Source organism: Prionailurus bengalensis, chromosome D1 (genome assembly GCF_016509475.1).
Source record: "Prionailurus bengalensis isolate Pbe53 chromosome D1, Fcat_Pben_1.1_paternal_pri, whole genome shotgun sequence".
NCBI lineage: Eukaryota > Metazoa > Chordata > Mammalia > Carnivora > Felidae > Prionailurus > Prionailurus bengalensis.
This window is the reverse complement of record NC_057346.1, coordinates 46,027,413-46,045,810: the sequence shown is the minus strand read 5'-3', so window position 1 is coordinate 46,045,810 and position 18,398 is coordinate 46,027,413. Positions and strand designations below refer to the sequence as shown.

The 18,398-nt window shown below is 45.2% G+C and overlaps 1 pseudogene; it reads left to right on the top strand.

Annotated features, from left to right (window-relative positions):
* Window positions 1–5,870: 5,870 nt before the first annotated feature.
* LOC122484228 lies at window positions 5,871–6,478 on the top strand (annotated as a pseudogene).
* The last annotated feature ends 11,920 nt before the right edge of the window (window positions 6,479–18,398 follow it).

Sequence of the window (18,398 nt, the reverse complement as noted above, 5' to 3'; positions counted from 1 at the left end):
TCTTCCCAAATCTCAACTCCCAGTTGCTAGAGAGCAATGTTCAAACTACTAAAAGAAAAAAATCTTTAGAGATCTACCCTCAAGGCCCCATATGTGATTGGCCTTCAGACCCATTACTGCCTCCACTGGGACTTTGTCCCTTTGAGGTTAGGCCCTCGTGATTCTCCTTACATGGAGATAATTTACATATATATATAAATATATATATGCATTTTAAATGTTTATTTGTTTTTGAGAGACAGTGAGAGAGCATGAGCAGGGATGGTCTAGAGATGGTGGGGGACAGTTTCTGAAGCAGGCTGTGTGTTCACAGCAGAGAGCCCAACACAGGGCTCGAACTGACGAACCACGAGGTTATGACTGCAGCCGAAGTTGGACGCTTATCCAACTAAGCCACCCAGGTGCCCCCATGGGGATAATTTTTCCCATTTATTGAGAGCCTTTATTTGTCTGGCTCTGAACTGTGCACTTTCCACACTTGACCTCATGTACTTCCTGCAGCCTGCACAGGCCCTGAGCTCTCTGACAGCCCTTTCACAGGGCCTTGCTAGACAGGCTGTCTCTTCCTAACTCCTCTGTTTTCCTCATCTCCTCACTTTCAGGAGATCACCATGCTGCTTCATGAGGGAAGTGGAGGCAGTCAGACAAGAAGAGCTCTGCTCCCCATAATCAACGTAGCTACACCTGTAAGGCTCACACCCTTTCTTTAAACTCAGAGAAAGAGGCAACCCTCCTCCTGTTTAAACTCACCCTCTCCCATCCCAAGGCCTCCATGCTCTTCATTATCTTTTCTCTTTCTTAAAAGTCTACCTGTCCTGCACCTTCCTGACAGCCCCTGTTAGAATCTTTCCCATCCTTAAATACACACATCCTCTCTTGAAGTTCTGATTCCTTCTCACTTCTTTTTCCCTTATCTTTTCTGCTGAGCTGAACTTCTCAGTTATTTCCACTTGTTCTTTTTATCTTCTGCCCTACCTTCCCTTCCTGTGGACTTGCGTGCTCACTGCACCATCAAAACTTACTTGGCAGAGGTCGTATGCAATCTCCTAATTGCCACGCCCATTGATAAGATTTTTGAAATGGTCTCATTGGGCATCTTTAGGATACTGGGCACAGTCAATCATTCTTCCTAATTACCTCTTGACTAACCTGACTTAGGAGACTATATACTCTTAGTCTCTTAGGAGACTATACTCTTTTCCTCCTTTTTATTTCTCTGATCTTGTTCTCTCAAGCCCCTTCATAGGACACTTCTCCTCCACCCTGCAGGGTACGTCCCTGAATGTCCCCTCCAGCCCTGTTTCCCACCATGTCCTCCCCTCTACTATACCCTGTAATGACACTCAGTTGTATGTGGCTATTGGTACACGGCACGCAGCTTCATGCCTCCACGCCCTTGCTCATGTGGTTCCTCCTCCCAGGGATGCCCTTCTCACTAACTTTGCCTGGTTAACTCTTACTTACCCTTTGAAGGTCAGTCTGGGTTTTATCTCTGCTTTGAAAACTACCCTGTCTCCTCCCCGTTTTCTCCTGGGTCCTCCCCATAGCACAATGGCACCATTTGCTTACATCCTTTGTCACCCTATGTTTTTTGGCTTTTGCTTTTTGTTTTTGGCTTCTCAAACACTCTCCCTGGTAAGCCCCTGGATTCATCTCAGCAAGGCCTGAAAAGGACACAGCAGCCAGACAGTGGCACGTGCAGCTCAAGGAAGAGCAGTGCTCTGGCTTCCTAATCAAAGAACTGAATTAGGAGGCTCAATTAGAGTCACTGAGGTCCACCGAGGGGCCCCTCACGAAGAATCCAAAGTCTTAGTGCAGCTCAGGCACTCTGTTTTCTCTCTGCTGGCATTGCTTCTGTTCCTGAGCTTCTCAGTGTCGCTGGAAAAATTGCTATGATTAGCGCGACGACAAATCCCTGTTATCTAATCTCAGCTGGGTCCTCAGTGCTGCTCAGAAGGCTCCACTGATCCTAGCGGATCCCTGTCACTTTCCCCACAGCACAATTTCCAACTGTTTCTGCTTTTCCTAAGTCCCTGGCCCACTCGAGCCCCTTTGCCCATGTACTGCTTTGCTTAGGAGATTTAGGTTGTTGACTACCTCCAGTTAGAAGCTGTCTCATTTCTTCCAGTCTTTCCTCTCTCCTTCGTGCCCCCCACCCTGAGGGGCCCATCTGCAGTCCTGATGGGGTCCTCCCCGCCCCCAGTCCTAGACATGCTACTCTCTGTCTCATTCCCTTGTTCATGCATCTCCTTCTTCAGCATCCTCAGGCCCATGGCTTCAGCTGATAAACAGATGTTTCCCATGCAAATAAATGAAAAAGCAAACAACTTTTTTTTCCAACATGCTTCCCACTCACAAAACCATCCCACCTTTCCCTTTAATGGCCACTTCCTCTTCACCTGTTGGGCTTATAGTTGTGGATTATATAAGTCATCTGTGCTCATGGTAAAAGAGTTAAAAACTGCACAAAAGCAAAAGGAGAAAAAATCTACTATCCCCACCCTTTGGAAATAACTCTGTATCATCTTGGAGTGCATTTTCTAAACTTTTTTTCCATGCATATATATGTTCATAAATAGTAAAGCAGATTTAAAAGTAAAGACAAAATCATATTCCACATTGTGTTCAGTAACTTGCTTTTCTAACTTCACAGTGTAAATGGAGCATCTTTCCGTGGGGTCCACCCAGATAATCCAGGGTCCTTTCCTCTCTCAAGATCCTTAACTTAATCCCAACTGCAAAGTTCCATTTGCCAATTAAGGCAACATATTCACAGGCTTCAGGAATTTGTGTGTTGACATCTTTGGGAAAGGGAGACATTATTCTGCCCATCCCACATAGTCAATAGTCTGGAAAAGTAGAAGTTGGAAAAGAGGTGGGGGGTTCTGGGCACAGGAATTCCAGGCAGAGAGCTGTGATGGGACCTCAGTCTCTCCCTTTCCCCAAAGTTTTTGTGCTCATAATTATAGATCTACATTATATTAAAAAATAAGTTTACCATTATGATGGACACTTTGGTGGGGCACATCATCTTTCTCCCTTTTGGAAGATGCCTTTTCCTCCCACAGTATGATTCTGATGGGGTTTTCAAGGAAGGCATGTGTGCTCGAGCTGACCAATCACAGTACTCCACCTCTTTGGACACAGCAGTTGGTTGAAGGATGGGCAAGTGACCTAAACAGGACCGATGTTCTTGGGCCAGAGTCCTGACCTAGAACGTGAGGCAAAGAAATTTTCCCTCTTGTGGAGACAATGAGCTCTAGAAATGCTAGAACCATCAGGGTCATCCTTCCCACCACGTAGAAAGATCTCGTCTAAAAATTAATCCATCTCAGAAAAGAGGGGAGGGGTGGGGGAAGAAGGAGCAGGGAGGGGAGGGGCGGAAAGAAAGATTTCGGGAACAGAGGACATCATCTCAGCATCCAGAACTGCCTAAATCCAATTTCTGGACTCCAATTGCATTAGCTAACAAGTTCCTTTTTTCTTTCTTTGCTTGAACTGGTTTGATTCAAGTTTCTGTTACTTAAAAGTTCTTACTAATATAATATTATTCCATAATATAGATGGATTAAAATCAAATTAACCAAATTCTCTACTATTTGGCTTTTAGACTGTTTCCAATTTGTACTAGTACTATTTTAATAATGCCATAGTCAACATCCTTGTACATATGTCCCTATGCATACAACTGATTATTTAGAATAATCAAGGAAACCCATCAATTTAACCTACTGTAGTCTGGCTGCAACCCACAGCTCCACTTAAAGTGCCCTCTCTTAAGTCCCCAAGCATCTGAGTGACTATTCCCATAACCCTTTTCTCCATCCTCATGCTCTTCAGCCTTTTCCCACTCCTTCCACTTACAGAATGTCCTTTGACTTGAATGAGTCTTTCTCCTAGCTTCCCTTGCTACTTCCAGGATTGAACTTGGTGCCGGGTTTGAAGTATTGGTAGGACTACTTAGGGAGTACTGTGTTGAGGTAGCTTTTTGAAATCACAAACAGGCTCAGAGGGAGAATGTTTACAAATGCACTGAGGCATGCAGTGGGGAGGAGAGACTCAGGTAGGGAGTGGTGAGGATTGTTGAACATTTGTCATTGTTGTAACAATGAGGTTATTAACCTGGAAGAGATAGACCAGGGGATCCCCTTGGGGTTCCAAAAGTGACTGAGGGGTTTCATAAGTCCTCCACAGTTGCATGCAAATATTTTTGTAATTGTTCGTTTTTCTAGAAAAAGAAAACATAGCTTTTATCAATTTTTTAAAGGGATCTTGAACCCAAAAAAAGATTTAAAGCCACTTCTGTGGACAGCCTCCTAACCTGTGTTTTCCTCAAATGGCCTTATGGAGCCCCAGGTTAGAGAAGGAGAAAGTCAAGTAAGCCAGTAATTACCAACCAACCTGACACATAGAATGACATCATGAAGATGTAGGAAGTCCCTGAGAGAGTCTTCAGGGAGAAACATGGGTGCCACTGAACACTGTTCTGTGGTCCAGTCCCAGAGAAGGCTTAACTGAGGGGGGAGAGCAGGCAGGCAAGGTGACAGGAGGTACAGCCCCTCTCCATAACGTGCGTTTCGTTATTTAACTTGTTCTCCAACATTTTCTGTGCTGCTTTGCCTCAGGTTCTCCCCAAACTACCCTTACTCGCTGGTACCCAGGAAGCCAGCACAGTGCATGACCAGGGGCTGACCTCCAGCTGTGCCCCAAAGCACAGACGTTTACGACACCTGGAAATTTGCACATCCAGGAACAGGGCTCAGGCTAGCTACCATATTTAACTTTCAATATGGTTTCCTCTCTGCCTTTTATGTTCATTGTAGGCCTCCTAAATCATGGTGGCTCTGTGCAGATCTCCTTATCTTAGTGACTATCTATGTTTTGAATTCCTTGCTTCCCTTACCCCAAGTTGAATGGGAAATGTTTCCTGTCAACATTTCTCTGTCCTCTCTGATGACTATAGTTTGAGCCATTTTGTTATCTTCATGAATTCCATTAAAAAAGGATGAAGATCCCTTGTTCCAAGATCACTTGTGAAGATATTAAATAAACAAAGAGTGACCTTCAGGCTTCATCACATCCTGTGGAGACCTCCCAGAATCTGGGCTAATAACTTTGTATTTTTATTTATTTCATGGTCATAACCCATACTGTGCCTTGACAGACCACACTGGATTTTTTCCAAGAATATGATTTCTTGAGACCAATTCAATGTCCCGTGAAAATTAATCTGCCTCCTATTCCCCAGGAATGTCTCTAACCCATGCTTTTCAAATATCATTCAGCCTTCCACACAGTGCCTGTGCTTTGGATATTTTCTTCCCACATGATCATATGGAGTATGGTTGCACACACACAAAAAGGCCCATGGATCTCACTCTGGCATTCAAAGCCCTCCGATTTGGTGACTTTTCCTTTTAGATGTTTATCCTCTACAGGGACATGAGCTTGACTCAGATGACCTACACTCGAATTCTGGTTCATATACTTCCTAACTGTGTGACTCTGGGGAAGCTGATTATCATTTCTGAATCTCAGTTTCCTCTGTCACAGAGGGACTGAAAGGATTAAATTACATAGAGTAACTGAGGGGATTACATGAGATAACAGAGAATGCATTTAGCAAAGTACCTGGTCCATATGACGTGTTGTGGTAGAGCGAATGGACTCCCAAAATGTCCACACCCTGATCTCTAGAACCCAAGAAAGAAACAGCATGGATATAGGAGACATTAAGGACCTTCAAATGGGGAGATTATTCTGGATTTTGTGGGTGGGCCGAATCTAATTACACAAACCCTTCAAAGCAGAGAGATTTCTCTGGCTGGAGGCAGAGGACATTTCTCCGGCTGTGCAGCAGCAGGTGAAGCATGTGCTGGGCAGTGCTGGCAGCTCGGGGTGTGCACCTGGGGGTGGGTTCCGAGGCCAGGAAGTGAGTGGTGCTGACAACTGGCTCAGGGCCTCCCACAGTGGAGCAGGTGCTGGAGGATGTGTGGGAGACTCCTGCCAAGGACCCCATTTTCACCATCCTGGTCCCAGAAGCCTCCCCAGGCTTCTCCGGGAGGGCAGAGGACACTGAGGCCCGGCTGGAGCAGCTCTCCTACCAGAGGCTGGCTTACATGGCCATGAATCCGCAGCTGCAGGAAGTGCACGATGGGCTGGGGCAGAAGTGTGACGACCTGCGGCAAGCTGGTGAGAAGTCAGAGCAGGATGTAGGCCAGTGAAGCAGGTGGCACTGCCAGGGGCCGTGGCCGCCTCCTTGGGCTGCCTTGGCCCACCTGCTTGCTTGAGCACATGCCCCCTGGGCAGGGTGTGCCGTAAGCTTGTGGGAACCTTCAGTCCTCAAACCACACCTGACCTGGCGCACCTCAGACATGGGCCCCTGGGCCCCCAAAACAGGTTCCAGGCTCTCTGTTCCGGGCCTATGCATGCCCTGGTACCCGGAGACCACAGGGGACAGAGTCTGTGTGGGGTGTGACAGATGCATGTGCCTCAGCTGGGCACAGGGCCTTCCCTGACAGTCAGGTTTGGGACAGTGTGGATGCAGCTTGCTCTGGAGCCAGGGAGACCAGGTTGGATCCATGTGGGGTCCCTAGCACCTGAGGGCCAGTCCATCCATCCTTCCCTCCCTTCCTCACCCTGCTTCACCACATTATTCCGATAGACTGAGCTGGCAAAACTCACCAGTGTTGTCTCTGCTCATCTGTGTGTGAACTATGGGCTCCCAGAAGTTCCAGAAGAGGATGGGGGTTCTGTCTCTTCGAACACAGTGGCTATTGCTGTATGGAGAGCAGTTGCCCAGCAGGGCCCAGATGAGATGGGGCCCCTGGTAGGTGCCACCCCTCCGCACCCCCAGCACCCTGATCTAAGGTATGGGTACTGTTCCAGCAGGCACTTCCTGGTTCATGGTTGGGATGCATGACCAACCTGTTTGCTGTGGGATCTGATCACATGGGGGCACCTCACATGGGCCCCTATGAGATGATGAGCTGGTCAGTCACCCACCTGAGCCCTCACTGGGCTGCCTTGGTCCTGGCAAGCTTTGACTGTGGGTAGTTGTAGGGGCATGGAATAGGAGAGGACCTTCGAAAGGGTTTTTCACCCTGAAAGGTAAACCATGGGAAGACCAGAGAAGCAACGGCTTGCAAGAGTTGGTCCAGAGGCCAGCCTGCCCATGGTTGTCCCTACTGAGTCCCTCAAGTGAAATCTCTTCTTGCAACTGGCCACCTGACAGTGACTCTGTGAGCTGTGGTCCCTGGAAGCTCAGGGAAGGATCGGGACCCACCACGGCAGGGCCCTGACACAGGTGACTCTGAGCATCCTGGTAAGTGTTTCTTTTTCCTTGAAGAAGGGGAGCCAGCCTAAGCCTCAGAGACCCCCAAAACTGGAAACCAGACATTGGGTCATGGGAGCATGGGTGTGCAGACAGTGTGGCTCCAGTTATAGCAATTGATGCCAAGGCAAGCCTGTCCGGAGTCCCCCTTGCCCTCAGTGCACCCTTCCCCAGCTGGTAACAGTTTGCCCTTGGTGCAAAGTGCTTCATGCCTCCCTGCTTGGCCTTGGCTTCCAGGGGCTGCCTGCCTCTGGGGTGCTGTCTACCTTCCAGAGGCCCCCCTGGGGTCAGGGAGAGACACTTCCACTGACTTCTCTCCTCTGCCGTGGTGGATCCACACCTTGGCTCTGCCTCCAGAGATCTGTCTGAAGGAGTCTCTCAAGCATGTCACAGTTCCTTTGCTCCTGGAGGAAGCCAGGCTCTGCAGTCAGCACATGGACCCAGGATGGAGGTGAGCAGGATGGAAGGCACACAAAGTCCCTCTCCCAGCCTCACCCTATCCTCATTCACTTAGAAATGGGGTCACAGGCAGCATGGAGTGTGACTTGAGACCTGTGTTTATTAAAGGTGCACATAAGAGAGAAGAGAGAGGTAGCAGCAGCAGAAATCAGAGATATTAGAAAGAAGAGGAAGGCTCACCATTGTGGGTTGAAGAAAGGAGTGACCCACAGATGAGGCTACAGAGAGACTTCCAGGAGCTAAAGACAGCAAGGAAACAGGCACCTCAGCCCTAACCACAGAGAACTGAGTCCAACACCCTGGATGAGCTTGGAAGTGAATTCTTGCCCAGAGCCTCCAGAAGGGAGCATGGGTTTGTTTTTAGCTGGGTGTGACCGGTGTGGGACTTATGCCTCACAGAAACTGAGTGATAATAAATTTGTGTTTTAGTCACTATGTGTGTGGTAATTTATGACAGCAGCAATAGAAAACTAACACATTGCTCAATAATATCGGCCATCACTACTTGCCAATGACACCAGCCTAAGACGATTTTCCAGCTCACCTGCATTCTTCCAGTCTCTAGAAATTTCCTTCCCTTGTGCACCCATCTTCAATCTCACCTCCTCCTTGGGGCCTTTCCTGATCCTTCCGTGAGAATCAGTCCCCCGTGAGCTTCCAGAGAATGACAGTAAATGTTCCACTCCTTCCACAGTCTGTTTTCTTTCAGAGCTGCTCACCTACTCATCTGGTGAGTGCTGGAGGAAATGCTGCCACATTCATCTATATTTTGCCCTGCACGTTGGTCACAGCCTTCTCTCTGAGGTACATGTGAGAGGAAAGGGAAACTAGCACTCCCTGAGAGTTTTTTCTGTGTTAGGCTTTGGGCATGTAAATTATTTTATTTCATTCTTATAAGAACCCTATTGGATAGATATCTTTCTTTTAACTTGAATTTTTTAACTATTTGAAAGAGAGAAGACCGCATGATCAGGGGAGGGGCAGAGAGAGAGGGAGAGAGAGAGAATCCTAAGCAGGCTCCGTACTGTCAGCACAAAGCCTGATGTGGAGCTCAATCTCATGAACCATGAGATCATGAACTGAGCTTGAAAGCGTCCAAGAGTTGGACGCTTAACCGACTGAGCCACCCAGACACCCTTAGATACCTTTTTAAAAATAGATGCCTCAAAGACAAATATCATATGACTTCACTCATATGAGGAATTCAAGATACAAAGCCCATGAACATAAGGGAAGGGAAGCAAAAATAATATAAAAACAGGAAGGAGACAAAACATAAGAGACTCTTAAATATGGAAAACAAACAGAAGGTTATTGGAGCGATTGTGGCGGGGGCGGGGGGCGGTGATCGACTAAACGGGTAAGGGGCATTAAGGAATCTACTCCTGAAATCACTGTTGCACTATATGCTAACCAACTTGGATATAAATTAAAAAATAAATAAATCATTTTAAAAAATGTCTCAATGAGACAAACTTGCCCAAAGTCCAAGAGTAATTAAGGAGAAAAGCTACGCTTTGACTTCCAGTGAATTCAGATCTACCTGATTCTAAATTTGTTGTTCTTTCCATTGTCTTATGGTGTTTGGAATAAATACTACCTTTGCCACCAACACTAGAGCCCCTTGGACACCCCTGTGAGCATCCCTGCAGCACTTCAGAAAGCTGTTCATGCCCACAGCAACTTTGAGGAAGGCTTTATTTCTGTAATTTTAAAGATGAGAAAATTGAAGCCCAGGGAGTTTAAATGATCTGCCCAAGTGCACCCAGGCCCTGAGAGACACAGCCGGGGCTTGAGCTCTGGATTTCTGACTGCAGAAAAAGTTCAATGCCCTTTCTGCCATTCCACAGGGAGTTGCAGTGGGTGTTTATGAATTAAATGTTGTGCAGTCTCAGCCTTGTTCTCCCTTTCTCTTTTCTAAAATTACTGCAAGGCAGTATTTGTAGCGTCTCTGAGCCAGATTTCAGTGGTTTGTCTGTCTTGACTATACGAGCCACACCTCCCGATGCTGGGTTAGCTGCAGATTATGTTTGTGTCACCCTGACTTCTTCCAGACTACACACCCAGAGAGGCAATGAAGCAGATTCTGACTCCAGCTTCTGAAGCCTCCGGGCCCCACCTTCTTCTTCCCCAACATAGGCAAATCAGTGCCAATTCCCCTTTGTTTAGGGTCTGGGTCAACCTTTAATCAATGTGACTTTTTATAAGTAAGTCTTGATTTAACCTTTAGTCAATGTGACTTTTTATAAGTCAGTCTTAAATTATTTTCATTTCAAAATAACATATCAACTGTGAAAAAAGAAATTAAACATCACATTTAATCCCACCACCCGAAAAACTAGAGGACATTACTTTGAAATGGAAATGTTCCTAAAGGCAGCTTAGGGATTCTGTATCTAATACTGTAAAAATGAATACATTAAATGCATAATAATATCTTCCTTTGCCTATTTATAGACCTAGTATTTGAAAATCAATGTGGATTGAACACACTTTATTTTTTTTTAACGTTTGTTTATTTCTGACAGACAGAGAGACAGAGCACAAGTGGGGGAGGGGCAGAGAGAGGGGGAGACAGAATCTGAAACAGGCTCCAGGCTCTGAGCTGTCAGCAAAGAGCCCGATGCGGGGCTTGAACCCACGAATCGCAAGATCATGACCTGAGTCGGATGCTTAACTGACTGAGCCACCCAGGCGCCCTGAATACTCTTTTAAAAAAGAAAAAAACCTTTATTGAATTCTATAATGTTTTTTTTTTCTTAAAGTCTCTAGGCTTACTTTTTAAATTTCATCGTTGTTTCATTAATCTTACTAGTTGATGAAATAAGATCTACATTCCTCCTTGAATGTCTATCACCTTTCTGATTCTGACCTCTAGACCTACATTAGTTTTTCCTTAACTTGTTAATGCAAATACTCGCTCCCTTACTGCTGAGAACATTCATCTAGCTCTGTGGGTTCTGCAAAGTTCCCATTTGCTAAGTGCTCCCCAGCCTGCTTTCCATCAAGGGTTACAATAGCGTTTTCATTACCTCCTAATTCTCTATACTATTGGGCTCTGGATACCTTATGAACAGAAGCAAATAATAATCTGTGTGATGGTATTTTCTGTTAGTTTCACTATTTCTTCATCTGCAAAGTTTGACTTACTGCGGCATTTTCTGTTTCTGTAATTATACATTGCAAACATTTTCTCAAAGCCCTCAGCCTCGTGCTACTGACTCTCATTGTTTGGGAGTCCCCGTTTTTATTTCAGGATGCCTCAATTTAGGTTACTAGGTTTTTCTCATGTTTCTCCTTTTTATAAAGTGTGGGCATTGCTTTTCCTATCCTAACTTCACAGATGTGGTCCTGTTTTAATTACTTAAGAAGTGAAACATTTAATGATATTTTATTTGTAGAGGGTGTGCCTGACCAGTCACAGTACAATCTATTGAATTGATATTTATTGATGATCTGGGTTGAGATTTTTAAATCATTTATAAAGTATTCCATGAATATACACTTACATATGTTAACTTGCTCATCACAACAAATTTGTGATAACTGTCTTCATTTTACAAACAAGGACATGGAGGCACAAAAATATTAGTATTTTACCTGAGGTTATACAGCTAGTAAGGGACACAGCCACAATCTGTACCCAGGCAGTCTGGATGTTAGGTCAAGTGTTGGTTCATGGGACATGTCAGTGGCTTTTTAGGAATACACATGAATTTTCAACTAAGTATTATTTCAAGAATTAGAGCATATATTTATATTTTTAAAAAAACAATTAGTAAATATTGACTCTCTGCCTCCACTATGGTATCTAACACTGAGGGAATTTAAATATAGCTGAGGAGTCCGAAGGTACAGATGTGACACAACTAAATAACAATAGAATTAACATTTGAGTAAAAGATTATATGGGACAGCTTGTCTATGATAATGGGGAAATAATTGTGGGATCTATTTTGTCACAGTAAAATGGACTAGCACTGCATGAGTAAATTAAAGGAGATAAGAGGAAAACCTTGATACCATAAATTGATTCAATTAACTCAACACTTATTAGGCACCTACTATGTATCAGGCAGTATTTTTCGTACTGATTGTTAAAGTATGGAATGCATTATTGAGGGAAATTATAAAATCACTTTCTCTTGGAGACCTTAAAGTAGGACAATCTATAATTAGTTATGCCCAGAGGCAGGGAGATGAGGTGGGTGATGATAATTGTACCTAATAATACCAGGCTGACCTGAAAGAGGGACACTTCATGGCCCTCTTTATTGCTGTCCCATTGAGGTTTACAGGGAGGAGAGTCAACAGATCATCTCAAGACCTCACAGAAGTTCAAGGCTAGTGCTGTGTATTTTTCATCATCTAACCCAATCCTTCATCCCTCATTTTCCCCTTATGCCCTTTCTAGAGCCTTCCAGAGCTACACCTATGACTCACAAACTCCCCTATGTCCTCATTGCTCTGACCACTCCCTCTTCTGCTGGCCTGGTGGAAACCTGGCTTTTCCCCTGAGACCACTCGTCTCCCACAGCCCCTCAACACCCTGTGCTCTCTCACTCCAGGTGTATCTCAAGTCTAGGAGATGGAAGGAGTATCCTCTTTGCACCTACTGTAGGTTAAACCATTTCTCCCAGCTTCCTCTCTCAAAAACCACAACTTCTTTGAAGCCCCTGCCTTCGGATTACACACATTCCTGGTAGTTGTCAGATACCTGCCCTTCCATTCAACGGGCACTTATGCTCCTTTCATCATCGAAGGCTTTGCTTCGGGTCTCATTCTCCTACCTTTCCTGTCGTCTTCCAATGCCTTCAACATACACATGAATGGACTACCCAAATCCCTGGCCTCTCTGCTCCTTGTCTTTCTCACCTTCCCCAATCACAAACATCCACTCCCATGGTCCTGCCCTAAACCTTGCTGTGGTTAGCAGTTCCACCCTGATCTCAAACATCCTACTCCCTGATGGCACTTTATCAAAACCTCCAGGCTACCTACCCTGTCCCTTTTCCCTTTTCTACTGTCACCCCCATCCTCATCCTTCTCACCCAGTTTAAACAACCCCTCCCTTGCAGTCACCCTCAATGCCTTTGCTGAACCAATTTTTTCATTCTCTCTCTCTCTCCATTGTATTCATTTAGAAAAGCTTCAGCAGTCCTTGATCCAAGTTATATGCCTTTTCTGTGCACACACCCAAGCAGTTGAATATTCTTGGGAAAAGGAAGCATAAAACTCAACCAGTTGGTTTCTCTTTAATTTCATGCCCACAAACCTCAAATGAGCACTGCCTGAAAAATTTACTATGCTTCTCCAGCAAATTCATTTCCCACTTGCCAAGCCGACCAGCTCACACCTTCTTCTTTCTCCTTAAACACTCCCCTGTCCATTCTTACCATTTCCTTCTTCTATTTTTAAGGCTTTAAATTTTTTTTAATCACTTCTCAGCCTTTTGGCTAAGATCAAGTGTAAAATTTTATTTTAGAGAGAGAGAGAGAGCACACGTGTGAGTTGGGGAGAGGGAGAGAGAGAGAGAGAGAGAGAGAGAGAGAATCTCAAGCAGGCTCAATACTCAGCACAGAGCCCAATGCGGGGCTTGATCCCACAACCCTGGGATCATGACCTGAGCCGAAATCAAGAATTGGATGCTCAACCGACAGAGCCACCCAGGTGTCCCATTACCATTTTTCTTAATTGGAGACTTGTGCTTCACTCAGAAAACACATACTGGTGGAGAGGAATGGCCTGAAATCGCCACTAAGAAAATGTATACCAATCTTCTTGCCTCCTCTCTTATTAAAATGGAAGAATGGTCCCTTTTGTATCAGTGTTTCACCCCTTTATTTGTGCTCTCCATCCCATCTCGTCGAAACTCTTCAGAACCACACTCCTATTTTTCCCTAGATTAGCAGTTCTCAGAGTGTGATCTGCAAACCTCTGCAGGTCCCTGAGACTCCCAAACCGGTTCTTTCCAGACGTGCCCCAACTCTTCTCTCATCAGTGGTCAGTTAGGTGAAATCCTGGGAGTCATCTTGACTCTCCCTTCCCCTCAGCCCCTTCAGATCTAGCACTAACTTGTTCTCCTAATCAGCACTTGAACTCTCCTCCCCACCTCTATCACAGCCACTATCTTCCTTTCCCAAACTGGCATGAAGGTTATCTAACACAGTTCACTGCTTCTGCTCACATCCCGCAAGTCCAACTTCCACACAGCAGCCGGTCAGCTCTTATGACCCCAAGTCAGACCACGTCATTTCCCCCCAAAGAGTCAGTTGATAGCTATCAATTGCTAAAAGAAAAAACCCACAAGGAGCTGCAAACTTTGGCTCCTGCCTCCCTCCCCCATCTCGCACATTCCATGCAGAGTGGAATGCTCCAAGCCCCTTCCACCTCCCAGCTTAGGCACTTACTCTCTCTGTTCACCGACTCCCCTGATGATCCACATATTCTTATTCTTTGGGCCCCTGACTCAAATATCTTACTCAGAGAGACCTTCCCTGACAGCCCTATCTTAAGTGGCCTCCTCAGATTACTTTCTGTTGTTTACCTGAATGTTTCCTTCATGGCATTCGTAATAACCCACAATTATTTATTTGTTTCCTTATTTGTCATCTGCCTCCCAGCTAGGCTGCGAACTCCATGAGGGCAGGGATCTTATTTTGCTTAGTTGTCCCTGGATTTCCAGCACCCAGAACAATGGCCAGAAAGCAGGTACTTGATCAACATCGAACATTTACGTGCTGGTCCCTTGGCTATGTCCTTTGAATGCCTTACCTCATTTAATCATGTTAACAATCTTGTGAAACATGATTACTATTATCTTCATCTGATCAATGAGGAAATGGTGGTTGAGAAGAGTTACTTGCTCAGCCACAGAGCTCACACGGAGTCTCTTTGTCAGCTTAGTCTGCCATAACCAAATATCATAGACTGGGTGGCTTAAATAATGAAATTAATTTTCTCACAGTTCTGGAGGCTAAAAGTTCAAGATCAAAGCTCCAACTGGTTTCTGGTGAGTTCTCTCTTCCTGGCTTGCAGACAACCACATTCTCGTTATGTCTTCAAATGACTTTTCTTTCATGCTTCCACATGGAGAGAGAGTGTGAGCTCCCTAGCCTCTCTTCTTCTAAAGACACTAATCCTATTAGATGAGGGCCCCATTCTTATTACCTTATTTAACCTCAAATATTTCTGTAGAGTCTCCATCTCCAAACGTAGCCACACCGGAGGTTAGGGCTTCAACATAAGAATTTTGGGAGGACACAAACTTTCAGGCCCTAACACTGACAGAACCAGGATTCAAATCCAGACCTGTCCAATTCTGAAGCTCTTCCTCTTAATTCCTGAATCACAGTGCCATGCTGTATCTGGGCCCCTAGCTCTGCCCTTGTACTGAATCTTTCCACGTCAGGCTTCATATGTTGCCAGGTGCTTGTGTGGCTGTCCTCCGGTGCACACTTGCCTTGCAGTTAGGAGCCAAGGATGAAAAGCCTGGCTTTTCACTACCTCTGTGACCTGGAGCCAATATCTTGACAATCCTGGACATGCCTCCATTTCCCCATCAGTGAAAAATGAACAGTAACAGAAGATACTTCTGCAAATTTCCTGCAAGTGGCGAAGAAGAAAAGAAAGCTGTCCTTATGTGAGTCCACTGAATGTTCTGGAGCAAACACCGCATGATTCCAATCTCTTGTTATGAATATTTCCCTGAGTAACATTAACAGCTGCATGGATGGGGTGCAAGAAAGCTGCCTCCACCCCAGCGTGGTGACACAGCCTGTGGGAAGGGCACTTACATGGCTGTGACCCATATTTTCCCCTTCTTCCTCCTGCTGAATCATCAAGCTTTTGTTTGAATTAAGCATTTTTCTATTTGGCTGATTTGTTTAGAAGCTGGGAGGAATTGCCCCAAGGGGATCATTCCAGTAGGTGGCCTGATCCCACTGAGATGGGTGTCACCCTTCTGGACATTCTCAGGAATGTAATGAATCCACTCAAGATCAATGGACATCTGACGGTGGACTAAACAACAGTAATAATCACAACAACAACAATAACAGTTATGAGAACACTTAGCACCGACTGTATACCTGGCACTCTCATGAGCACTACATGACAGCAGTCCACTTACTCTCCACAGTAACCACACCTAGAAGTGAATGATGCCTCTAGGTAGGTAGTAATCATTCCCACAGTTAGTAAACAAATGGGCTAGGAGATAAACTGAGGGACCCTGGCTCTAGAGCCTGTGCTCTGAGCCATAACAACACAAGGCCTTTCCTGACACCTGGTGTTCCTCCCTGCCTGTCTTATAGCCCTAAGTGCTGGAAGAGGGGGCCATCCCTGAGGACAGGGAAAGGACACGCCATCCGCTGTGGGAGGGGAGAGACACAGGGTGTTGCATCTAGGATTAAAAGCAGAAGCCATAAGTCTGTGTGATCTGCAGTCACCACCTAGAAAGGTTATGGTTGGTAGCTCTCCCAGGGCTCCTAGATCACCCTGTTTTCCCTCTCTCAACACTAAGCAGCCTGCATCATGACCATTAGCTCACTATTTCCTCCTGGATGCAGTGAGTTTCTTCAGGACAGGGATGGCATCTAGGTCCAAGAGGGTCCTTCAGCAGCAGGAGGGGGAGGACCTAGTCCATCACCCTGGGCCCTAACCCAGGGGAACAGGCATTTGCGAATGAGTGGATGAAAAGGCCAGGAAACATAATTCATTAGTGCTGGTATAATGGTCTTTGCACATTTGTGATTTCTTTATCTTTTGTTTGTTTCCTTTTAGCACAAAGGCCCTCAAACTTGAATCATTTGAGGAGTTTGCTAAGACTGCATGTTCTCAGGCCCCAAACCCCCGAGATTCTGATTCATTGGGTTTGGGTGTTGTTGTTGTTGTTTTTTTTTCAAACATTTTACTGGAATATAACGTGCAACCATAAAAGTAGTATATAAGTAAATATATAACTTGTTGAATTTTCACAATCTGAATATACCTATGCACCCAGCAACTAGATCAAGAAACAGAACATTATTAGAACAGTTTTGAGAGTTTCTAACAAATAACTCTGATGATTCTCATGAAGGTCCCCTGAGCACTGAGAAACTATGTAGGAGTGATTAGCAGTAAAATGCAGGAGTTCATGCCTACCTCTTTGAGGACAAGGACAAGAGAACTGGGAAGGGACCCCAGGGACACAGTGGGATGCTTGGGGTGGGGGGTATAATAGGTCGACTGAGTCACCAACTGGCCTTCAAGATATAAGAGGAGCAGAGCTCATAAACTCCTAATACCTGAAAAAGGGCCCTGAACATTCAATGGGAAAAAAGTCCATGGATGCCAGGTATAGGCCTTTAGGTTATGAAACTGCTAAAGCAAACAAGCTTTCAAGGCAAAGGCACAGGGGCCTCATGGACCTTCATCACTGAGCCAGCTGTTTCCAAAAGGATATGTGTCCCTTCTACAACTTGTATCTGAACCAGAGTGAAAAGAGGCCTTCATAAATTAATTCTCAATCTCAATCTCTCTCCCTCTCTCTCTTCCTCTCCCTCACACACACACACACACACACACACACACACAAGACTTGCTTTGCTTTGGAATGTTCTTTCCCATGCTCCAATTAAGGTCTTTGAGTATGGGTCAGACTTATTTTGATTCTTGAAATGCTTCTGTCTTTTTCCTCCTATTTTTCCTTTCTTCAAGATTTTTTGATTCCTGATATTTAGATCTAATGACAAAACTAGAAGCTGTGAACCTGGCCATCCAAAAAGTAAAAATATTGAGCTGTGGGAAGAGAAAGCATTATCCTGATTAGCTCTTCATTGCCCATCTGCAGATTCACAGGGGTCTGAAGTCAGCCTGAGCATTACAAAGGGGGGTCAGAAGTTTCTCTCCTGCATCCAACATCCTCCAGAGCCTCCCCTATTAACAAGTACAGATTTAAATGGAGGAACGGGGGCATCATTTTGGCATTGGACCTTAAACAGTTTCTCTGGCTTTCTATTGTTAAATCACTAACAATTTCTCCCACTTTAAGATGATTGAAGTGCTGTATATTCAACACAGGGTTGGATGTTTCTTCTGTTTACTGACAGTGGCTCCTGAATTCTTTTCCCAGAATTTGTTTTCCGTGGGAAAAGAGTTTGAGGCATTTCAAATAACTCTGGAAAGAAGTTGCCCAGGCCTTGCAAGATTCAAGATGATTAAGATGAGTAAGTTCCCTGCATAATTCCTTGTTTTCCAGCCAATCAATAGCCAAAATGACAGTCCCATCCTGTGATTCTATGGAAAGCTCAACCAGAGCCCATTCCCAGAAAAGTCACGCAGAGGGCACCCTTCACAGCCTACTATCCATTCATCCAGTCACTCATTCATTCATTCATTTCTTCAACAGATTGTTACTGAGAATGTACTATGTGTCCAGCAACATGTAGGTACAGGTCGCCAATTGCAAGCTCCTTCTCTGGCTCCTCTTTCTATCTCTTGGTGGCAGCACTCAAATAAAAGAAGGGACTATAGTTCACTAAAATCATCTCTTTCCCTTCCAGCTGCCTCCAGTCTTCCCAGTCCCTAGTTGATAAGCCACATAATTGAGTAAAAAGTTATT